The sequence below is a fragment of the Equus caballus genome, chromosome 15 (assembly GCF_041296265.1).
Source record: "Equus caballus isolate H_3958 breed thoroughbred chromosome 15, TB-T2T, whole genome shotgun sequence".
NCBI classification, from domain to species: Eukaryota; Metazoa; Chordata; class Mammalia; order Perissodactyla; family Equidae; genus Equus; species Equus caballus.
In genome coordinates, this window is record NC_091698.1 from 34,103,748 (window position 1) to 34,127,259 (window position 23,512).

The following is a 23,512-nucleotide window of genomic DNA, read 5'->3' on the forward strand; positions in this document are numbered from 1 at the left end:
CTGCAATTTTCAAGCCAATTATGTAATTGAAAGCAGAAAGTGTTTAGATTGAGTTTCTAGGCATGAAAATACATAACATTCAAAGTTGTGTTTTAGTCAGGTCAACATATCACAGTGTGATTGATATGACCACAATAACTTTTCCTCTGACTTTCGAAAAAGCTAGAGACGCAAACACAAGCCTTCAGCATTGTGACTCGGGCTTCCAGCATTGTGACTCGGGCTGCTAGGATCACTCCCCTGGCCTGCGTTATAGACTCTGTCTCAGTCTGTGATGTCTTCCCTGCAGGGTCTCCCTCTCGGGGAAAGGGGAACTGAATAATGATTTGAAAACTTGCTCAGCAGCATCAAGCCCGCTTGACTGGGTTAGAAAGAAAAAACCAAAACAAAACAAGGTAATACAAATCCTCACAAATACAGGGCCATTTGACTTGAGGAATCCCACAGTATTGTCCAGGGAGCAGGGCAGCGGGCAGGATGAGACAAGCAACTACAAAGCAGAAGTGGAATAAGGGTTTATTTTGATTAGGAAGGACAGTATGCAGTGCTGAGAATGATTCTGAGGAATGTCCAAACCCAAAGGGAAAGAATACAGTTATCAGTTTGTGATAATTGGTATATGCCACACTTGCTATGTCTGCTCTAACGTCTTCCTCTCATTTGAGAAAAGCATGATTAATCAGGAAAAGTTATTGGCTGTCTGACTTATATCATTTATATGGGGTTAGAAGAGGGGTCATCCCGCTCTTATTAGCACACACAGTAGAAAGGGTACAAATTCAGCTGAGGGTTGGCCTGTGTCATCAAATTCGTCCACACTTCCCCTTTGTCCCATAACAATTTGCTGCTCTTTCATCTTTCCTGCTTCTCCCAACTGCAGATCAGTTCCTGATTCTCTTCAAGTGCCCTCTTTGGCTTTTCCAAATCCTTTGGGCTACATACCTCAGCTCCTTGGTCATTGACCTTGGGACATCAGAGCCCCTGGTCCTGTGCTTGGGACTGAAGGTCAATGACACAGTCAGTATCCCTAATCTTGCTTTGGGGCAAATCAAATACTGGCACTTCTGATTGTCTCTTACAGCTGTAATAGTTTGTGTTGTATATTATCAAGATTTCAGGCAAAATATCTAGATAAGAGATGACATGATACGTGACCTAGGAATGGACACTCTGGTGGGCACAAACCCACCCTGAACTTTCTCTGGCTTGAGACAATCCTCAGAAAGTTTTCCTGGGTAAGGCTGTCAGATAAAATATGAGACGCTTAATTAAGTTTTAATTTCAGATAAACGAAATAATTTTTGTAAAATATAATCATGTCCCATTTGGTGTAAGTATATCCTACTCCTCAGTGCAGCCAACATTGGGTCCCCAAGACAGACCTGTGAGCAGCCGGCTGGTGGGTCAGGGATGGACAGGCGTCAGCTCCCACCTTCCTCCGCCCCTACCTGGCCCCGATGCACATGCGTGAGAGCAGCTCCAGCATGTGCCACCGCGTGTACCATGGGGATGCTGGGATGAGGAGCTCTGCCTCCCATGCATCTGCTGGAAGGCCGTTTTCTTCAAGGCCATTGTGGCGGGATTTCCCCAAGTCTGGACAGGTTTGAAGTGCTGCCTGGCAACCAGAGAGTGACCAAGGGCCACCACAGACACGGGCCTGGACGTCACTGCAGAGGTGTTGACGAGCAAGCTCCAGGGGACCAGCTGTACCTGTTTCCCCTCCCACGTGCCCTGCAGGGGCCCTGGACTCTAGAGGGAGGGAGAGGGGCCTTTCCTTTCCCCCAGCCCACTGGTCACAGAGGAGGAACCCCGAAATGGAGTCAGGGCAAGGCCAGGCAGACTCTCCTTGTCCTGCAAGACTCCTGTGACTGAGCCACTGTGTACCCTTCTCACAGGGACAGTCCCTAGTCCTGCCCGCCCTTCTAAAAGAGACCCTCATTCTGCCACTGGGCCTCATTGTCTGCCTACATGCATGGCTGCTGACTTTACCTCCCTGGCTTTATTACCACAGCTGTAACATGCACACCTAGTGCCCAGAACTTGGTTTTAAATACCATTCTCCAATAAAAGGAACCAGCGCTCCTTGGAGGGAAGATTGATTCTAGGACTGGGGCAAGGAATACACAAGAGGAGCTTGGAGCATCTTGTAGAGCCAGAAAGTAAGGAAGCCTTGGGGGGAAAAAAAAGGGAAAGCCCCTGACACAAACCCACACTGACGGGGATTTGTTAGAGAGGCTCGGAGCCAACTGAAAGAGCTCCCAATGGCCAAAGCTGGAACAAATTATTTTGAGAAACAAAATAATTAAAGTAACATGGGATTATAACCCAAAATATACAATAAATGTCCAAGAGTCCATAATGATAAAAAAATGAATGATTGAACAAATAAATAATTGAATAAATAAATAGGTGAGAGAGAAAAGATAAATCCCTCACTCAGAGGAGCTCTAAATAATTTATGTAGACAGTTCACCATCAAGGAAGTGGAGCGTCAGGTAAAAATTAAGGAAATCTGAATAAAGAATGGATTTTAGTTACTGATAATGCATCAATATTCACTCATTCATTGTGACAAACGTCCCATGCTAATGTAAGAAGTTAATAGGGGAAACCAGGTGAGGGGTATATGAGAACTCTGTACTAGCTTCTCAAGTTTTTGTAAAACTATTCCAAAATTAAAAGTTTATTTTTTAAAAAGACAGAAAAAAATCTAGCTTTATTGAATTTCTGATTATGAAAATAGATAATAACGTAGATTTAAGCAATACAGAAAATATAAAGACAAAACTAGCAATTACTTGAAATCTCAGCCTTCCCTTAACATTTTGGTAGTTCCTTCTAGATTGTGCCTAAGGGCCACAGAGTTGAATGTGAAGAATCTTATATAAATGAGCTCCTATATGAATTGCTATTTTATCACTTGCTTTTTTCCACACAACAATATATCCAGGATATCTTTCCATGCCAATACAAAGCTACATTATTATTTTAATAGTTTCATGGTATTCTGTTGTACTGTAATTTGCCTAAGCAAGCTTCTGTGCCATTTAAGTGTTGTAGGGTTTTTCCCCTCCTCTAAACAACACTGCATTCACATGCAGATACAAACATCCTTGTCGAATTATGTATTTATACAAGATAAATCCCTGGACCTAGAATTGGCGGGTCACAGGGAAGGCACATTTCCTGTCTTGGAGAGATTGCCAGATACCCCACAGCAGTATTGCTCCATTTTTTCGCCCCTATCGGCAGTAGATGAGAGTGTCTCTTTCCTCACATCCTGCCAACGTTGAGTGTTTTCATTCTTCTTAACATTTGCCAATCTTGTAGCTGAAGATAGCTGCTGATTTTGATCCATTCTTGTTGACCCATCTTTCAAGCTTGTGTTTCCATGTTTCTGCCTCTAAAATTACTATATCTACTCTATATTCTCACTTTTACCCAGCTCTTGAGTCCACTGGTTGAGTCCATATCACTAGAAATGGTTGTTGGAAGTCAGGGTCCTTATATTTCAAAAGTTCCTTTCCCTTTCCAGGGCCTAAAGTATTCCTGGAAGGTACATCATGGCCCAAAAAGATGCTTGTTGATATGAATGGCCCTGCGTCAATGTCTGCATGGAGGAGGAGTGGATTATTGGCGCCTGCATAACTGAGAATTGAGTGTGTTCACCAGGGATGTATAGCTCAGACCCTTTACTCTGCACTCGTCCGTCAGAAGTGGCAGGCCATGTTGTTCTGGGGGGCCCATTCCTTGGTCACAACTGATTGGATTAGAGGGAAGAACTGATCCAAGCTGAGCCAGTTAGATTCTCTTTCAGGCATTCAAAGAAAAAGACACAGAAACCAATCTGGTATCATGGGCTACTGGAGTTGTAAGATCATGAAGAGCTGAGGCCGTTTTTGTTAGCATAGTAACCCAAAACAATGAATTATCGTGGAGCAGGAGATATTAGAAGCCTACAGAAAAAGCTAAGAGGAGCAGAGATGAAGGAATGCGGGGAGGGAGGGATTGAGAGAGAGAGGGGAAAAAGCCTGCGTTCCTCCACCAGGCCCTGGGAGCTCTGGCTCCTGCAGGTGTGTTCCCTGAGGTTCCCTTGTATCCTTACAATAAATCCTCCTTTTACTAACCCATTCTTGACCAAGACTGTGAAATAATTGTTTAAGTGCAACTCTTTTTGCTCGTTTTTCACAGTTACTGAACAACCGTCTGATGACTAACCAAGTTCCTTTGATATCATAGTATAGGACTACACACCCATGAGTGTATATTCACCCACTATAAATGCATGATTAGCAAGTAGTTATTGAGTAACCATTATGTGCCTGCCATAAACGCGCCAGAAAAGTAGAGACTTAATTGCTCATGCCAAGGAGCTTAACGTGGGAGATAAAACTAATATATAAAGGGGCTGGCCCCGTGGCCGAGTGATTAAGTTCGCGCGCTCCACTATAGGCGGCCCAGTGTTTTGTTGGTTCGAATCCTGGGCACAGACATGGCACTGCTCATCAGACCACGCTGAGGCAGCGTCCCACATGCCACAACTAGAAGAACCCGCAACGAAGAATACACAACTATGTACCGGGGGGCTTTGGGGAGAAAAAGGAAAAAATAAAATCTTAAAAAAAAAAAAAAAATGTAGGGTTTAAAAAAAAAAAAACTAATGTATAAAATAATTACACCCCCATTTATCAGTCCCGCATGATAAAAGCTGGGCCAAGAATATCGTTCTTTGAGAAGACTGCTGAGATGAGGGAGCGACATGTCCCAGATGTAGGTGGGGTGAGTGCTGGAAGGCTCGTGGGGCAGCTGCTGAGTCAGGGACACCCCTAAAGAGAAGACCTTGGGTTGTGGGGTCGGGGGACCTCCCAGGAGGTAAATGAGCCCTCTAGGCAGCAGCCCTAAGGCCAACGGGAGTGTCCACAGTGCTCTAGCCCAGGAAGCTGCACTTTGAAAGGGAAGAGTTGCAATCCTGCTGGGCTTGGCACAAGGCGGTAGGGGGAACGGGAAGGAGCTGAGCTTACCAGCCCATGTGGGATGGAGGGGCCCACCCCAGTCCCCAGACTCTCTAGGCGAAAGGCCTCAGTTTCATTTTCTGCGAAAAGGAGGACTCTGCTTCCTTCACAGGGTAAGTTTAAAGATGTCAACAAGCAAACGTGTAGAAACTGCTCTGCAAATTTTAAACTGCTGTTCGAAAGAGAGCTGTGGTTGTCCCGGTGAGGATAATGCTGGACGTAGTTTTTATTTGCTATTGAGCACTTCTTTTAAGGGTAACAGCCCGTCGACCAGCTGTCATTCCAGGCCTGCAGGCCCAGGCCCACCCTACTCTGGGACCAGTCCTGACTTGCTGGAGGGGTTTGGGGCTCAGTAGTGGCTGATGTGAATGGACACATCACATGCCAAGTGGTTCCAGGGGCGTTATCTGCCTTATCTGTCTCCATCCTCCTTCAGAGATAAGCACTACAATGATTCTACTGAGCCAGAGAAGGCCAAATGACTTTCCTGAGGTCACACAGCTGCGAAGTGGCAGAACCCAGAGTCACCTCAGGCAGTCTTATCCCAGAACATTGTTCTGGACTTAGCCACTCTGTTGCCTTCGGAAACCTGCCTGCCGAGGGCCTTCCTTCATGACCCATGCCAGGAAGGGTCCGCCCTTCCCTCTTGTGTTCTCACCATCCAGATGTAAAAAATTCCTTTTGCTCTTTGATGGAACCAGTTTCTCTCTTGCCTCTTGGTCTTCGACAAGCTGTTCCTTCCTCTAGAATACCTTCCTTCCCATCTTTCTTTACTTGAACAACTTTCGCTTATTGTTAGGATCTCAGCTTAGACCACATGCTCCCTGGGAAAGCACTTCCTGAATCCTCTAAGTCTGAATTAGTGCCCCTACTCTGTGCTCCTATTGCACTTCCCCCACTGCAGAATTCATCACTCTGTATTGGAATTGCCTTTTGACATCTCTGTCTACCCATCTGGTAGCACCAGCACTGTGTATGCTTCCACAGGTGTCAGTCTTGCTCATTTGTGCATCCTGAGTGGTTGCAGTGTCTGGCACATAGGTGCTCCATACATACTTGTTGGAGAATGAATAAATGAATGCCTGCTCACTGCCACCTCCCTCACTCTTAGTCTACCCTGCCCTGTCTACACCTTGCACCTCTCACGGGATTCCTGTGTGCCCTTTTTGGTATGCACTCGCCTGGCAGTGGGGCCTTGCCTTGTACCTCCATGATGCTGACTAAGGGCCTAGAGCCCGCCTGATCCTGTTGTCTCATCCTCCAGAGCCATTTTTCACATGCTGGACTGGATGTTCTCCCGAGCCCACGTCCACCCCACCTGGTGAGCAGGTCTGGTTAGTCTAAGTCCCTCCTGGGACTCTTATTCCACTTCCGCCAACTGGGCCATGTCCTGCTGAGTCCTAACTGTGGCCCCATTCGCAGAGAAGGGTTTAATCCATACTTGAGCAAAATATGTTTAACAATCATAAAAGACCTCAAAGTAGACAAGGCTACCTTTCAGCCATTCCCTGAGGCCAGGAATGATGGTTTAAAATAAAATGATTCAAACATCCTGGACCTCAACTGATTACAACCTAGGACCAGAGTCTGGGGCTCCCTTGATATGCAAAGCATTAACTCTTTAGTTGCTGAATCCTGGGGTGGCCCAGGAGAAGAGACAGAGTCGCAAGGAGTGTGGCCTTAGGGAACCCAGGACAGCAGGTGTTTGCCAACTGGGACAGAAATATTTCAATATGTAAACAACTAATAATGCCACGTTGGTGTATTCTAGCTGTGTGCATTGTTTCTTCCACCAGTGACTTCCCTGAAGTGACCAGTGACCGCAGTCGTGGCAGGATTATGCAGAACTGGAGTGGGCTGAATGATTGGAAAGACAGCCTGTCTGCTGGTTACCTAAAATAACATCGTTGGTGGATATCAGCAAATCACACATGGTCGAGATGGGGAGACTGACAGTCAGCCCCTGGCAAGGTTTCCCTGTGACTTGGGGTTTGAGAGTCTCTGGAGGCTGTGGGAAGACAGAAGCAGATACTGACTCAGTTCCTGCCCAGAACAATAGTTGAGCGTATGTGTGTGCATAGGTGTCTGTGTGTATTTGGTGTCCAGATATGCACTGGACACCATATATGTCCATATATGTACATATATGTCCATATATGTACATTTATGTGTGGTCTGTGTGTGTGTGCTGGGAGTAGTATAAGTGTGGAGGGTGGTGTGTATATTTCTGCCCTGTGTGCCACGACTGTGGTGTGTAGGTGTGGTTGTGTGTGTATTTGCCTCTGTGTGTGTGTGTGTTATGAAGGTGCTGAGGCAAACATTCTGCATGAGACTGAGAAGATGGTGACCAGGAGAGAAAAGAATGGAGGCGACTCTCTCTTAGCCAAGCCCTTGAAGTGCATTGGACATGTTCATCCCAGGGGGCCGAGTGAACAGGAGACTGACTGGGCCACCGAGCAACTGATAGCACCTAGCGATGGTCCCACTTGGTTGGGAAGGCTCCTCGCCTCTGCAGGGTAGGAAGAGAAGTATATTCCAAAGAAAATTTGACAGAAAGGAGAGAAAGGGCTCTCCGGCTTCCTTTGCAGTTTATGCACAGCTTTTAGTTTGTACAATTTTTTTTCAGTATAGCTCTGTGCCAAAAGAGCTGGCTCAGTTGAGCATGTGGAGGAAAATTCATGGCCTGAGTCAGTCCCAGGCCACATCAAACAAAGCAAGGCATTTTTGTCCTTCCTGGCAGGGACAGCAGCAGGGAGATTATAAAGGATTTTGGTCAAGGGAGTGTCGTAATGAACATCCTGTTCTAGGAGCCCCGAGGCTCTGGATGGATTGGAGGAGAGACAATGAACGCCTTGCCCTAAGTCACAGCCCTGTTGCTCTCTGGTTGAGTGTCGGCAGAGCCCCAGATGGATTTACTGGTCAGTGCAGGTCATTGGAAGGGTGGTCTCACTGCAGACTTCCTGGCTTCCTGTGCAGAGCTCTTTCCACCACCCCAGCTAACAGGATCTGTGGTCTCCTCTATCTCTGTGGTGCCTTCAGAATCTCGTGTTTCACCTGGGCCTGGAGAAGTGCTCTGTCTGACCAATATGTCACAGGCTCTTCAGACACCAGGTCTGAGGGTTTGGACAAGCCCTGCTCCTTGCAAGGGAGCTTGATGGGACTTGACATAAAAGCTGCTCACAACGACATTTTGAGTTTACTGAGCAGAAACTGAGATCCACTTGCAAAATTACTTTAAGGGCTGAATTGGATGGGCCTCATACTCCACTTTCAGAAAATCCTTTCATAAATGATTAACTAATGACACAAAATGAAAATGTTGCCAGTTGGCTGTTGACCACATGGTGCAAATTGCCTCTCCAGCTTGCAGGTCACCAGTGTCTCCATTAACATTTGGGACATGGATATCCTAAGTTTGACCTTGGAACATTTGAGGAAATAGCCTGATTTTTAAACGATATTTTTTATTGAGGTATAATTTATATAGAGAGAAATGCTCAGCTCTAACCTACAGAGTTTGATGAATTTTGACAAATTTACACGAGTGTAACCACCATCCCAATCAAGACAAAACATTTCCATCACCTAAAAAGTTCCCTTTTGCCCTTTTTCAGTCAATCCCAACTGTTCTGACTTCGATCATCATAGATTGTTTTTGACTTTTCTAGAGTGTCTGTTATGGACTGAATGTTTGTATCCCTTCGAAATTCATATATTGAAACCTTAACCCTCCAGTGTAATGGTGTTAGGAGGTAGGGCCTTTGGGAGGTGATTAGGCCATGAGGGTGGAGCCCTCATGAATGGGGTTAGTGTTCTTGTAAGAGGGATCCCAGAGAGAGCCCTTACCCCTTCTGCCAAGTGAGGCCACAGTGAGAAGATGGCCATTTATGAACCAGGAAGCGGGACCTCAACAGACACTGAATCTGCTGTCTCCTTGATCTTGGACTTCCCAGCCTCCAGAAATATAAGAACAAAATTCCTGTTGTTTATAAATCCTCCAGTCTATGGTATTCTGTTAGAGTAGCCCAAACTAGGACCGTGTCATATAAATGGAGTCATACAGGATATAGCCTTTTGTGTCTGGTTTCCTTCACTGAGCATAATATTTGTGAGATTCATCCATGTTGTTGTGTATATGGGTGGTCCCTTCCTTTCTATTGCTGAAGAGTTTTCCATTGTATGTATATTCCACAGTTTGTTTATCCATTCATCTGTTGAGGGACATTTGGGCTTTTCCAGTTTGTAGCAGTTAAGGATAAAGCTGCTTTGAATGTTTATGTACCAGTCTTTGTGTGAGGTAGGTAGAAACTACATATGTCTAGGGTAAAAACACCTAGGAGTAGAATTCCTGGGTCGTAAGATAGGTGTATGTCTAACTTTATAAGAAACTTGTGGCTTGTTTTTTGTGTCACCTTCCTGAAAGGATGTTCAGAAGTCAGCGTGCAAAACCCACACCAAAACAACCTCCACAGGGAGAAGGTGGTAACAGAGGGTTGACAGCTTTTATTGCAAAAAACTGTTTTAACCAATTCCTGAATTAACCAACTCCTGAGTCGTTTTTATAATTGGTGCTAACTTTGGTCTGTACCCAAGAAAATGCTCATTCACATTAGTAACGGAAGCAGACTAAGCGGGGCAACAATACTGAAAAGCGCAGAAGGTTATTTACGCCAAAAGGTTGACCACACCTTTCGGAATTTTGCCTTAAGCTCAAGCAATTACAGTTTAGCAGGGTGTTTATTGAGAAAGTAAACTGTGGAAAGGTCACCCTTGGAAAAGCTAATCTGAGTCCCGAATTTTCACTGCTGTAGACTCTGTGTTATCTGGGAAAGATAAACAGGCTATTCTGTGACTCTAGGGCCTGGCTGTCTGGGCCTTCACCCTCTGTTAGATGTATCATCAAGCCGTATTGCACAAGAAAGCAGCATGAGAAAGCTTTTGTGTGTGGCAGACTAAACAGGGGCAAGGGGTCTGACCCTGGCTGGACCTGTGGGGAACTGGAGCAAAGGGGTCTGACCACAGTTATGTGGAGGACCCCAGAACCCCTTGGAAGTGCTGCTTCCCTTGGCAAGACCTCAGAGGAAACGGCTACCGGGTGGCTGGTGAGGCCAGGAACTAGGAATTATGGCCTAGAAAGCTCATGCGAGAGGCTGGACTGGCACAGCCTCCCCACCTGGAAAGTGGGGCCATCAGAAGTGGAAGCTAGAGCGGGGGCCTGCCGCCGTGGAACAGGAGCATCGGCAGGCTGCTGGCACGTCTCGGGGGACCAAAACCACTGACGCTGCATTTCCTGGCAGTGTTAGTTGTCCTCTCTCGTAGGATGAATCGTTGTCACCATTCCTCAGACTCTTCCTGTCTTAGAATTTTACACTCACACCCTTTGCCATGTGACTCTGCAGCCTCCCCATTAGCGTGAGTGGAGGAGACCTCCTGCCACTGGTGCTGGCATGGCCATGTGGCTTGTTTAGTCAGTGGGGTGTGGGCAGGAGTGAATCAAGAGGCCTCAGGAGGCATCGTGTGTCTCTGCCTAACTTTCTGTGGTTTGTTATGCAGGATTATCATAGCATTTGCTCACTGACATTTACACTAATAATGTTTCCTCCTGTTTCATAATAATTCAAATAGCAATTTTTAACTGGCTGTTTTTAATAAGACTGACTTTCCCAGCCTTCCTTGCAGCTAGGTGTGACCATGTAACTATTCTGGTCAATGAGAGGTTAGTAGAAATGTTGTGTGGCAGCATTTCTGAGACCTTTCTTAAAGGCCTGTGGCACACAATGTTCACCCCTTCCTGCATCCTGCTATCTGGAACAAAGATATGATGGCTGGAGCTCTGGCTGACATTTGGATCCTGAGAAAGAAGGCCATGTGCTAGGGAAGATGGAGCAGTGAGCTGCCGGGGCTCTTCTATGAGAGACAAATAAACTGTGTTCTTTAAGCCTCTTGATCTTTAAAATTCCCCTGCTGAGCTTACTCCAGACACAGTTCTCAAGCCAATTTTTATAAATCTGATAAATAACTGTGATTTTACTTAGAAGTAGACTAGTGTGCAACAATGATCCACTGTTACTACTAATCGACTGTTTGGTACTAATCCAAATGGGAACAGCGCTTAACAGTTTAAAAATAAATCTCTCAGGAGGGAGAATGGGGAGCGACTGGTAACAGGTACGGGTTCTGTTGGGGGCAATAAAAATGTCCTAATATGAGATAGTGGTGGAGGTCGGACAACTCTGTGAGTATATGGAAAACAATAGCAGGGTGTACTTTTAGAGGGTGAATTTTACGGTATGTGAATTGTATCTCGATGAACTGTTAAAAAACTGATCACCTGTTCATTGTTTACACCGTTGTGAGGCGGGTGCAGTGTTTTCCCCTGCACCACAGCACAGGAAACTGAGGCTCAGGGAGCTTACGCGGCCCTCCCAGTTCACTCACCTTGTGAGTGTCAGAGACGAGAGGGGAACTCGGGTCTCCTGACACCAGTGCCTGTGCTTCCTCCACTCTCTCCAGCGTGTTTGCACCTCCGCCTCGGGGCCGCAGGAACCTGGACTCAGGGACTATTTAGACAACACTGAGTTGGAGGTAAAGCTTGTTTTCAGCTCTCCATTTTAGCACCTTCTCCTCTGGCACCCTCTTCCTTCTAGTCACCCTCTCTTATATGCCGAGTACCCTGGTTGTTCAGGGTCCCCGCCCACTCTGGTTTACAAGTATTCTTGCCAGGAAATATAAAAAGATATTTGACTGATATAAATCAACATATAACACAATCGCAAGTAGTTTTGCCCACGTTGCCAGCAACACTAACTCTCACGTGCCCTCCCCGACACTTAGGGTGGCTAGAGGTTTGGGACATCTTCCTTTTGGCCTCCATGATCTGGAGGACTTCCAGTTGACAGCAACACACATTTATGGGAGGTCTGCTATGAACCAGTGATTTTGATGGATGCTTAGATGCATTCTTCCTTCAGCTTCCCAACGATCCAGAGAATCTGTGCTTTGATGAGCCCATGTTACAGATAAGGAAACCACAGCTCAGAAAGCTTAGGTGACCTACCCAAGGTCCTGCAGATGGTGAGTGACCAAGTCAGACTTCGCACCCGGGTCTCCTAGTTCTGAGCCCCGCATTCTTTTCCTTATTTTGTACACGCGTTTGTTCCTTAGTATCCCCCATGGGGTCCACCACAGGTCTGGAGCAGAGGAGGAGTTCCAGAGGGGAATGAAAAAGAAATAAATGAAAGCCAACCTTTGCCAGCTTGCTCAAAGGCTTTTTTCCCTTAAGCATGATTTATAAATCAGCCCTCAACCCCAGCACATGCATGCACGAGAGCGAGACTCACTCTGGGGTTTTCATTTCCAAAAGGAGAAGACTACCAACTGCTCTGGATTGATGACACCGTTTGGGCGTAAAATGGGCAGAAGGAGGATGGTAGGAAGAAAAGCAGGAGAGATGTTGCTGCCTCTTCTCAGAGGTAACACGAGCTGCCTAAACCTCTGCTGAGGAGATAGAAGGCAAGCATCCTGGGAGAGGAACCCCTTGGGAGAGTTTGAAGGAGACTGAGTGTCAAGGAAACCCGCAAACTACAGCAGAAAGGCAAGGTTGGAAAAGGCACAGGCTGGAAAGATGCAGAAAGTCTCTCGCAAAACTAACCTATCATTTAATGCCATTTATATATCTTTCCTCTTTTCAGAATGGATTGTGGCTAGCTGGACACTGGGCCCTCCGCTGGCACTGTGGTCACTGCTGGCCCCAGTGCCACCAATGCCACAGGACACTGGATGCCATAGCCACCAACTCCACCAGAAGGAGTTCCGATTATGTTGTTCAGTCTGGATTTAGAAGTCTCAGGTGAGGATCTGACTGGCTGCACTCAGCTCCTCTGTCTGTGCTCCTGCTGCTGGAGGTCAAGGGGAGCTTTTTGCCTTCTCGGGGTCCAGAGTGGGACCCTCACATCAGGGCAGATTCCCCACAATCAGGTGGCAGGCTCAGATGCTGCACAATTATGACAAGAATATGTTTCCTGTGATTGAGACACTGATACCTACTTCTCAGAGTTGCTGGGAGCACTGAATGAGATCACTCATTTATTCCATCATCATGCATTGAGTTATCCACAGTATTCCCAGCCCTGTGCTAGGTGAGGGGTAGTGTCTATAAGTCCCGGCACATACTAAGCATTCAATAAATGATAACTGTCTTAAAAGAAGCTGTGAAATGGGAGAGGAGGGGGAGAGAATGACACTTAGGAGGGTTTCTCAGTTGAGCACTCAGTTGAGCTCTGATCTCTGAGCTTCCTGGAAGCCAAGGGGAAGAGTTCTAATGACAATAACCATAAATAGCTGATTTATTGGGTACTTTCTATGTACCAGGCCTGTACGAAACATTCAACATGCATTCTCTCAGTCTTACTCCTCATGACAACTCTATAAATTAGATATTATTATTGCTCTGATTTTATAGATTACGAAAAAAGGTTTAGCATGGCTAAGTAACTTGGTCAAGATCATCCAATTAGTCACTGGTCGTGCTGAGTTTTGACCTATATCTTTCTGATCCCAGACCCCAAACTATTAATCACTGCTCTATAATTCTCTCCAACACCAGACCTCTGGGATGAACTTCTGAGGGACTGCCAGCTTCCATGGCTATGGGCCAAGCCTTTGCAAAGCTCCTGAGGTCAAGTTGCTAAAGCTGCTATCTTTTCCACATTTTTGTTTGCTGGGATGGTTTGCGTTTTGTGCAACTGGTTTAAAATTTCCCTTTCTTATCTTCAGCTAGGAATAGTGGCAGAAGTAATTGAGAAGCAAGAAGTATGAGGATGGACGGGGAGGGAGCAAACCACTTACCCGGTCATGGACGATTTGCCAGGAGCTGGGCCTTTAATCATCAGTTTTCTATTAATTCCTGGAACCAGACCCTCCCTGGCACAATGGTGAGGGAGACAAGGTTGATTTTATGCTCAAAAATATTGGGACTGGAAGGGACCTTAGAATCATCTAGTCCAATTGTTTTCAAGTGTTTTGAAAGCAGTGAAATCCATGCTTTAAAGGAAATCTTCGCAAAAGCCCAAATTCTAAAAGGAAATCAAACAGGAGGCGCTCTGGTTAAAGTGAGGTTGGGGGCCCAGAGTAGTTTGAGAATCACTGAGTCCAAACCCTGTGACACAGGTGAGGGAACTGAGGTGTAAACATGACGCTGACTTGTCCAAGGTCACATAGCTGTTTAGTGGCAGAGCCAGCTCCCCAGTCCAACCCAGCCCCAGTGCAGCAGCCTCTCTGGGAGAGCAGGCTCCTTGGTTCCTTCCAGCTCAGCACCCCCTGCTCTTGGGACTCCTCCTCCAGCCTCACGCAGGTAAAACAGAGTGAGGTGTTTCCCTCAAAATCCTAGAAGACGTTGGAACACAAGCAGTACATCTCTGAGATGGCCCGCCCTCCCGCCCTCCCCAGAGTGAAACAGGGCAGGGAGAAATATCCCCTCCCACTGCAGGCAGCTAAGCCTCATTGGCACCCTGTCAGCTCCGCTTCAGCAGGACGTGGTGGAATTAGTATAGGTGGGGTGGCCTGAGGAGGCATATCCAGTGGAAACAGCAGTGGTGTCTGTGTGGTCAGGGTCTCAACAGGATGCAAATGGCATCTCAAACTGGGTATCTGAGGAGAGTCTGAAGAAGGACCATTTACAAAGGTGTGGGCAGTGTTAAGGGAAACCTACAAGGGGCGATAAAGCATCACAGGGCTAGCAACAGCCCTTACCTCTCCCAGATCTGAGGGGACAAGAGAGGGAGTGGTTAGAATATGGGTCTCCTGGGAGGAGCTGCAGCCTTTCGTGGCAGAATTGGCCAACTCACTGGAGGGAGGGAGGAGGGAATAAATACTCTGACCTCGCACTCCTCCAGCCTCTGCCTCCAGTTCCTTCCACCGGCTGGACCTGACCAGAAGCCAGGGCAAAGTAGCCTGGATGATGTAATTCATAAAGGTCAGCATTGCAGGACACGGAGCGTGGCTAAGGAGGACATCTGGAGGGGCAAGGAGAATATATCCAATTCAGTGTGATCCAGTAGGAGAAGCAGTGTCCAGCAGACCTGGGCAAGAGCTGACTATGCTTGTTTGTAAGCACACATGAGCTACCCTGGGCACTCTCAGAAATTCTAATGGGGGCACAGGCACTTTGCAGGGGCAGATGTAGGGAAGAACTTGAGAAATAAGGTCATGAATGTGACCTCATTTGTCCCTGGGAGGCCTGGGGAAACTCACAGACTCCATTACTGAAGCCCAGCTGCTCTGAGGTTGGCGGTGGAGGGAGAATGCCCTGGTTGCAAGGACAGGCGAGGTCCGGGAAGATTCACGTTGCCCTTAGAGACCTCCTTACCTCCAGCACTCTTGCTACCATGGCAACCTCAGGAGAGTATGGTTTCCTCCTTGCCTTTCATATTTGCAACAGTGCAATGCAATTCTGATACTAACTACCCAGAGTTAGCACAGACTCCACAGGTAAGGGCACAGTCTCCAACAAGACTGCCCTTGCTTCACACGCCCGGCACAAGTTCAGAGGTCTCCAGGCTACCCACACTTCTGACCAACTGGCTACAAACTCGGGTGTTCCCACAACCCCTCCCCACCAGGTTGATAATTCACTAGAATGATTCACAGAACTCTGGAAAGTGCTATACTTACAATTTCAGTTTTATTATAAAGGATACAAACCAGGACCAACCAGGACCAATCAGGAAAAGTCTGGAAGGGTCCCAAACTTGGAACTTCTGTGTCCTCTCCACATGGAACCCAGGGCGCACTCGACCCTCTCAGCGCATCAATGTGTTCACCTGCCAGGAAGTTCACCCAAGCCTCAGTGTCCAGAGTTTTTCTTGGGGTTTCATTACATAAGCATGGTTAACTGAATCCCTGGCCATGTGATTGAACTCAGTCTTTCTCAGTTGAACCCACCCCTCTGGACTGATATCACGTGGCTCAAAGCCCCAACTCTCTAAGCACATGGTTGATCTTTCTGACATTGCCAGCCCCCATCCTGAATCTATCTAGGACCCACCAGGAGTCACCTCAGTAGCATAAACTCAAGTGTGTTCCTGGGGGCCCACTGTGAATAACAAATCCCAAGAGTTTAGAAGCTTCATCCCAGGAATCCTGGACAAAGACCAGATAAATTATTATACAACAATATCCCATAGCATGGCTGTCACAAGGCTGAAACATTTAAGCTGGATCTGACTAAAGGCTAACACTGTGATGGCTAGAGTTTCCCTTGGATCCCAACCTGCTGTGATCTTAGTGACAGCCTAGTGTGCTGTGTGGAGGATTCTGAAGCCACTTCCAGGATTAATTGGAAGGAGGGACATGATCAACTAGTCATGACAGCCCTGGAATAGAAGGGCATTGGAAGGGGAGAGTGAGAGTGTGCATGTGGGGTACTTGCTAACGCTGGGCTAAGGGATTAAAAAAAAAAAAAAGGAAAAATCATTTGCTGTTTGCTAACGAAGACTTGCTCATTAGAACATGTAAGACCCATCCCACTTCAGCTCCTGTCCTAATGCCATGTAGTGGGTGCCATGTTTAACCCTTACCACACAAGAGGTCATGTCTTTTTATTTCTTCTCAAAATCTAGACTCATGAAAGGGAGACTCAGAGAGAGATGAGCGTGCCTTGGCTGCCCCCTGAATTCTGGTTTTGAAACTAAGGAACCATGTCTACCCCATGACTGTCCTAGTGAATACAGGCATTTTTAGGGGATATCATGTCAACTCACATGTTGGGTTGATAGTCAACTGATATGAACCATTGGCTATACCAATTCTTAAAACATGGAAACACTTCATGCTGGTTGGTAAGTGATGGCTGCTCCCCACTCCTGGAGAGGCCTTCTGCTATTCTGGCTTTCCTGCCCCTCTCCTGGGACCAGGAGGGCTACAGACAGTGATTTTCAGAGCTCAGTGCAAAACGAAAATGCAGGACCGTTTGTTCAAAGTTTATTAAGAATTTCAAGATGGCCACAGCAGAGCATTCAGCCAAGCACATCCCTTGACCCCACCAATGCAGGAGGAGCACAGAGGGTGACCAAGAAATAAAGCTATTTTAAGACACTAACGTTGGAGGGTTGACTGTCACTGCATCATAACTTGGTGCATTCTGACTAATACGCACCAATGCCCTACAAGTTCTTACGTATTTTGACTGTCACCCTGCCCACGTGATGGTCTCCTTGACACCCAAACAAGACAACCAGAGTTGTTTTCTTGGAGCCTGGCTTGACTATTATCGGAAATTCTCAGAATTACACAAGGCACAACCATATTCCCAAACCCTATTTTTAACATATGAACTTTGCCAGTATAATGAAACCAACATTCAGATAAAATAGTAAAAGTGTGTTTTTATAAACTTGTTTTAATACGTTACCACAAAATAGAAGGACTTATGTTTTCATTGGATACTTTTCTTAAGGGAGTGCCAATTTCCTCTCACTGCTCCTGGATCTGACTGAGGCAGCTCAAGAAGGAGGAAGTCGGGGAGATCTGATCGGTGGTTACCAGGGAAAAGGGGGGGTGGGGGGAGGGTACGGAGGGGGAAGTGGTGTACCCACAACATGACTAACAAAAATGTACAACTGAAATCTCACAAGGTTGTAATCTATCATAACATTAATAAAAAAAAAAAAAAAAAGAAGGAGGAAGTCGGGGGAAACAGTGGGTTTAACTTTTATTGATTTGTGTAGTTAATCTCCTTCCTGACCGATTGGGTGAGCAGAAGAAAAGAACAAAGAAAGGAGGAATGCTGGCCTCCCCGCAAAGCTCCTCCACCCCCTTTCCAGCCCCTCCCTCTCCTGCTCTATCCCTCGGAGGAGGGGCGCTGAGGAGCGTTCGTCAGCATCAGCGTCAGTGTTTGGAGGGACTAAAGCGTTCAGGATTAAAAAATAAACACAGCCGGAGGTTCAAGGCAGGAAAAAGGGGAAGGGATGAACAAGCAGAACACAGGAATTTAGGGCAGTGAAACTATTCTGTACGGCACTCTAATAGTGGATACATGTCTGTATACGTTTGTCAAAACCTATAGAATGTACCACAAAGAGTGATCCCTAATGTAAACCATGGGCTTTAATTAATAATAATGTATTAATATTGGTTCACCAATTATAACTAACGTAACATTTATGCAAGATGTTAATAATAGGGGAAACTTGGCGGGGTGAGGGGTTATATGGGAACTCTGTGTATCGTCCACTCAATTTTTCTGTAAACCTAAAACTGCTCAAACAAAAATCAAGTCTATTAATTTCAAAAGAAGAATAATAAATGCTTATTAGAGAAAATGCTCTCCTTCTTGCTTCTTGCTGCTTGTTGTTACTCTTTCTCAGCCAGGCCTCTCCTAACCAAAGGAAAGATAAAGAAAGAGCGTATTTTGTTGTGAGCTCAGGAGAAAGGCTAAGAGAGACCACTTGACTCGCTGTGGCTTTGGACCCAAGGCCACTGTGTAACTGCCCAGGTGGTGCCCTGCTCAAGGGCACCACATCAAAGAGGGTAGTTCTCTTTATAGACTTTAGAGTTTTGTGTACGTATTACGCAGATTCCGAGAGGTGCCTTCTCCTGATTAGCTCCACAGCTGTCTAGGCCTGAAGCCTCCCCAAGGCTGGGAGGTCTCAAGGGGACCTGGCCTTGCCTACCCGGAGGCAGTTTGGGGTTTGGGGAAAAATAACCTCTCTACATTTACCACTCTTCAGAACCTTAAGGTGTGGCAGACCGTGGTGAGGCCTGCACATGGGAAGCCCAGAAATGGAAGTAAATGGAAAACTCTGAAGCCTTGTCACTCAGGTGCAGAGGAGGCGAGATGGCCCAGGGCTGGCCCAGCCACAAGTTCAGGGCTCAGAATGCACGTGTGGAGCTGAATAGTGCTGTTTCCTGAATGGCAGAATCAATATCACATATGACAGTACAACTGGTTTGGGGATGCTGACATGGCTGGGCCTATAAAAGGCTGGGAGCCCTCAGCTCTCAGCTCCTCTGCTCGGGCTGCCAGGACGGCTAAATTTTGGGCCTGCCCACACGAGACACAAGGGTGATTTGCATCTGCCCATCTTTCACCATCTTTTTCGCAGCTTGTTTGCCGCTTTGAGAGCAAGCCCGAGTAAGGGTACTGAACCGACGCGGGCCCGTCCTTGAACCTAGACTTGAATCTTGGTGTGGCCTCGTGCAGGGGGCAGGTGTGGGGAGTTGGCCGTAGTGGTTAGATGGGTGGGGTAACTGTCTCCATATATACAAACATCTGTTAACCCAGTAACCTGACTTACAGTGATGGTTTGTGGGAAAAAATTTTATGAGGCGACAACAGCAGTAACATTTTGGAGTCAGGAAAGCAAACAAATGAGGAATAACCGACTGAGCCGACTTTTGAGCCAGTCCCCAGGCTGACTGGGAGAAAACTAGAACAAATGTTTCACACCACAGACTCCTCAGAAAGAGGAAGCAGCGGCCCCAGGAACTTTCCACCCGGCAGGCAGGTGATGAGTGGTGAAGTGAGGACTGGGAGGAGCCCTGTCTGAGGGGTAGTTAATGCATGTAAACGTATGTTTACACATGTAGAGTTAGCACAGTCACGCGTCACTTAACCAGGGCACATGTTCTGAGAAATGCATCATTAGGTGATCTTGTCATTGTGCGAACCTCCTAGAGTGTACTTACGCAAACCTAGATGATATAGCCCACTACACGCCTAGGCTGTGTGGTAACTGATCTTATGGGACCACCATCTTTTTTTTTTTTAAAGGTTTTATTTGTTTCCTTTTTCTCCCCAAAACCCCCCGGTACATAGTTGCATATTCTTCGTTGTGGGTCCTTCTAATTGTGGCATGTGGGACGCTGCCTCAGCGTGGTTTGATGAGCAGTGCCCTGTCCGTGCCCAGGATTCGAACCAACGAAACACTGGGCCGCCTGCAGCGGGGCGTGCGAACTTAACCACTCGGCCATGGGGCCAGCCCCTGGGACCACCATCTTATATGCAGTCCATTTTTGACTGAAAAGTCCCAGTGTAACACATGGCTGTATATGTAATTACTTTGGACACACAGTAAGCAAGATTTGCACTTAGTAAGCAGTCTGTGAGTGCCTGCTGTTCCTATACTTTCTAGGCCTTCTCTGACTCCATTCCGCTGGGCGCCTGCCCCTTTGTCACCCCAGCAGAAGTCTGGAGTTTTACTCTCTGGAGAAGGTAACAGAGTGGATTTCTGGATTGACGGCCAAGAGACAGCGGAGTGTGGGGTGCAGAATGGAAAACAGAAGGATCAATTTCTAAATTCAGGGACTCCCAGCCCTTCTTGCTACTTGGGGTCCAGAACACACTGGCAGCCTGACCCCACTTTCTAGGCAGGAGCCTGGAAAATTCCTCTCTGGGGAGTCTGAACAGCCCAAAAGGAAAAACCTAAAGACAAATAGGTCCCTTGGTAAACAGCCCACCCAAATACTCTATAATATGATGGGGCTGCATCCACGCATGCTTGACTGATGAGGAGGTGCCACCTGCGGAGGGCCTGGGGCACTTTAAGAGGGAAATTAAAGACTTGTGGGTGGAAGGAACAGTATAACAAACACGCAGAGACAGGACAGGTTGAGGCATTTCAGGGAGGTGGCGAGTAGGGCACTGGGCCAGGGAGCAGGGCAGAGGTAAGGAAAAAGTAGGAGATGAGGTTAAGAAGACTGGCTGGCACCAAAGGGTACCTGACAAAGGCACTGGGGTGAGTGGCTGCAACAGGCTAAAATAAAGATTAATTTCCCCTTTCAGAGCCATGCACCCTGACCTGAGGCTGCAATAGCCATTGGAAATGGTGCGTCTGGCTCTGTGTCTGCTGGCTGCTGCCCTGGGGACCGGATGGAAGAAGGCCTCTAAGGCCAGGAAGTTAATTCAGTTGATAATAAGGAGCCTGATGAGAGTTTGGAAACAGGAGAGTGACGTATAGAATTGAGTTAGGCTGAAGGACGAATTAATTTATGAGCCAGACACTGAGAGAGAGGTGATGTGGGGCTATACCAAGGTTAACTGAGAAACTCTGAGATGAACCAGTGTCCATATTTACAGGATGAAGGGGAGATGGGAGACTAGAAAACAGAAATTGCTCAAAAAGGAATTGAGCCCTTTGGATGGGAAACAGGAACTCCGGTGGAATGCAGGAGGAAGGATTGAGCAAGAGAGAAGCAGCTGCCAACCTATCCGAATGAAAACAAACACCTTGAACACGACAGTGGACTTGAAATGTTACTAAACTTTTTGGCAGGTTTCTCCCCACTAACAAGCCCGACGCAGGAATACAAGAAAAGAATTATTTCCCTTCCCTACTGCTGTGGTGTTTTCAGCTGAAGACAGTCTCATGGAAGCATCGACTGTCCCAAGTGGCTGACGAATGCAGGAAGTTTGTGAAGTTGCGTTTCCCAGCAAATGTTTTGTCCTTGGAAAGTCTTTCCCCGCCTCAGCCTTCTGCATAAGGACTTCCCTGACATAGATAACAAGGTCCATCCTCTCATGAGGAAAGACGGCCATGCCAGCAAAGTATCCAGTGAAGGAAGCAGGACGTCCTGCTCAGAAGTTGCTCTTCCCCAGCCTGCCTGTGAACTTGGAATTTATTGCCTACTCTTATCTCTGCATAAAGGTGTGGACGGTTGTGGTTACAAGTGCCAATAATTATCTGGAAAGGGAAATAAAACGTTCATTTTTAACCATTCACACTTTGGTTCATTTAGCAGGGGAAGAGGTTCCAGAATAAATAATAAATACTGATTGACATTTGGAGTAAATTGAGGACTTTCACACTTATTATTTTGATCCTCTAAGTAAGTAACACTGAGGGCCTTATAGGGTTATTATCTCCCTTTTTCAGCAGAGGGAATCAAGACCCAGAAAGCTTAAGTGACTGGCCCAAGAACACACAGGGAGTTGTTGGCAGAGCTGGGACTTGAACCCAGGGCTCCTGACTTCCTGTTTGGTGCCCTTTCCCAGGTGTGGATGGTGGGGTGGGAGCTGTGACGGTCCGGAGCGTGGGCACTATCCCAGGGTTATGTGTGGTGGAGAGGGACTCCAGAGGACCTGAGAGAACGAGAGCTGGGAGCTCTGTTGGGCACACTACTACCTGCTAGGGGTGAAGCCACAGTCAGTTTCCCCTAAATATTTCCCATTGTCAGGCCTCTTCCCTCAGCTCTGGGTGAGACAGAATAAAGAGGAAAAGGGAATAGTGGACAGTAAACCCCAGGCCACCCACCAACCCCAAAACCCAGCCCTCCATCCTCGTTCCTCTCTCTTCTAGGGATCCTGCCCTGGAGAGACAGCCCTACAATCACTGTGAGCTCCAGATTACCCTACCAGGGACAAGATCACATGTCAGAGCTTGGCCCCTCTTGGGGAACTCTGTCCACTCCCGATATGTGACCACCCTAGCTCACAGTCCGAGGTCCCTGATGTGCTCAGAGCTGGGAGGTGACTGCCTGTGAGTGAGCCCACATTCAATGGTAAACTATGTCTGAAAGAGACAAAAACATGGCCAGAACTCTGGATTCAAACACCTAGATCCCAGATAAGGGGCCTCTTGAGGCCAAAGCTACCCTTCCTCAAGGCTGCGGAGAGAAATTCAGGCATAGAGGAAAAGCCCAGAGGGGATAATTTATGACTTGGACTTTGACCCAACCTCAGATGTGGAGATCAGCAAGAACTCCTTTATCTCCAAGGCCAAAGGAAGGGAAGAGGAAGGCAGAAGTGCTCTTTGGAGCTGGGGCCCATTGAGAATTCAAGGAGAGCTCTGAGGCATCCTCCACAAGACACAGTGTGCAGTCACTCAACAGTGTGCATGTGATTGCCAAGGTTTATGGGTCCAATGCTACCCATCTAGGGACCTCAGTTGGAAAACCCATGACCCATAATGAAACTGGATGACCACTTCCTCACCCCTTTCCCTCAGCCCTCACAGAGGAAGAATAAGAGACTGACAAGAGGGCCCCCCAAACCCATCCTTCACTCAGACCATGTCTCCAGTACATCCTTTTAAAATAAATAATTGTTAAAAATTACCAGGATAGGAATTCATCTGTGACCAGTTTGGACATCTTTCACGCATTAATGTTCTTGATGGCCTAATGAAGGCAATTTAATTCAACATAGCACTACGAAGGGCCTATTTGAGTCAGGTTCGATGGATGCTGATGACACAAAGAGGAATTCAGTATGGTCATTCATAGAAGCAGTCACAGCATAGTTGAGAAGACACATACACAACTAGTTACCATTCAGGCCAGTCCTAAGTTATAGAGTTATAGGGTAACAGGGGAGGCAATGATTATTTCCGAATACAGGGGAAAATTTAGGTGGTAAGCTTATAGAAGAAGAGATGTTTGGGTCACATCTTTGGGCCCCTCTTGGGAAGATTCATGATCAAAGGAGCGAGGTGAAATGCAGGTGTGTCTGAGAAAAGGGCAGTGCTCAGGGAAGGCTGATGCATGATGTATGGGAGTCTTGGGTT

At 47.0% G+C, this 23,512-nt stretch overlaps 2 long non-coding RNA genes across 3 annotated transcripts in view; both read left to right on the forward strand.

Moving 5' to 3' along the window:
- LOC102149454 (uncharacterized) overlaps positions 1-17,685 on the forward strand; it is a 37,185-nt gene extending 19,500 nt beyond the window's left edge. The window contains exons 5-9 of one of the 2 annotated variants that reach the window (XR_011426338.1): positions 11,526-11,597; positions 12,376-12,606; positions 12,704-12,861; positions 13,788-13,945; positions 17,467-17,685. This is a non-coding gene — a long non-coding RNA (uncharacterized lncRNA). Of the gene's footprint in view, positions 1-11,525; positions 11,598-12,375; positions 12,612-12,703; positions 12,862-13,787; positions 13,946-17,466 lie in introns of both variants that reach the window. The other variant, XR_011426337.1, reaches the window with a different exon arrangement.
- On the forward strand, positions 267-9,077 carry LOC138917829 (uncharacterized). Its single transcript, XR_011426339.1, has 2 exons — positions 267-395; positions 6,809-9,077. It is a non-coding gene; the product is annotated as an uncharacterized lncRNA (long non-coding RNA).
- Positions 17,686-23,512: the final 5,827 nt, after the last annotated feature.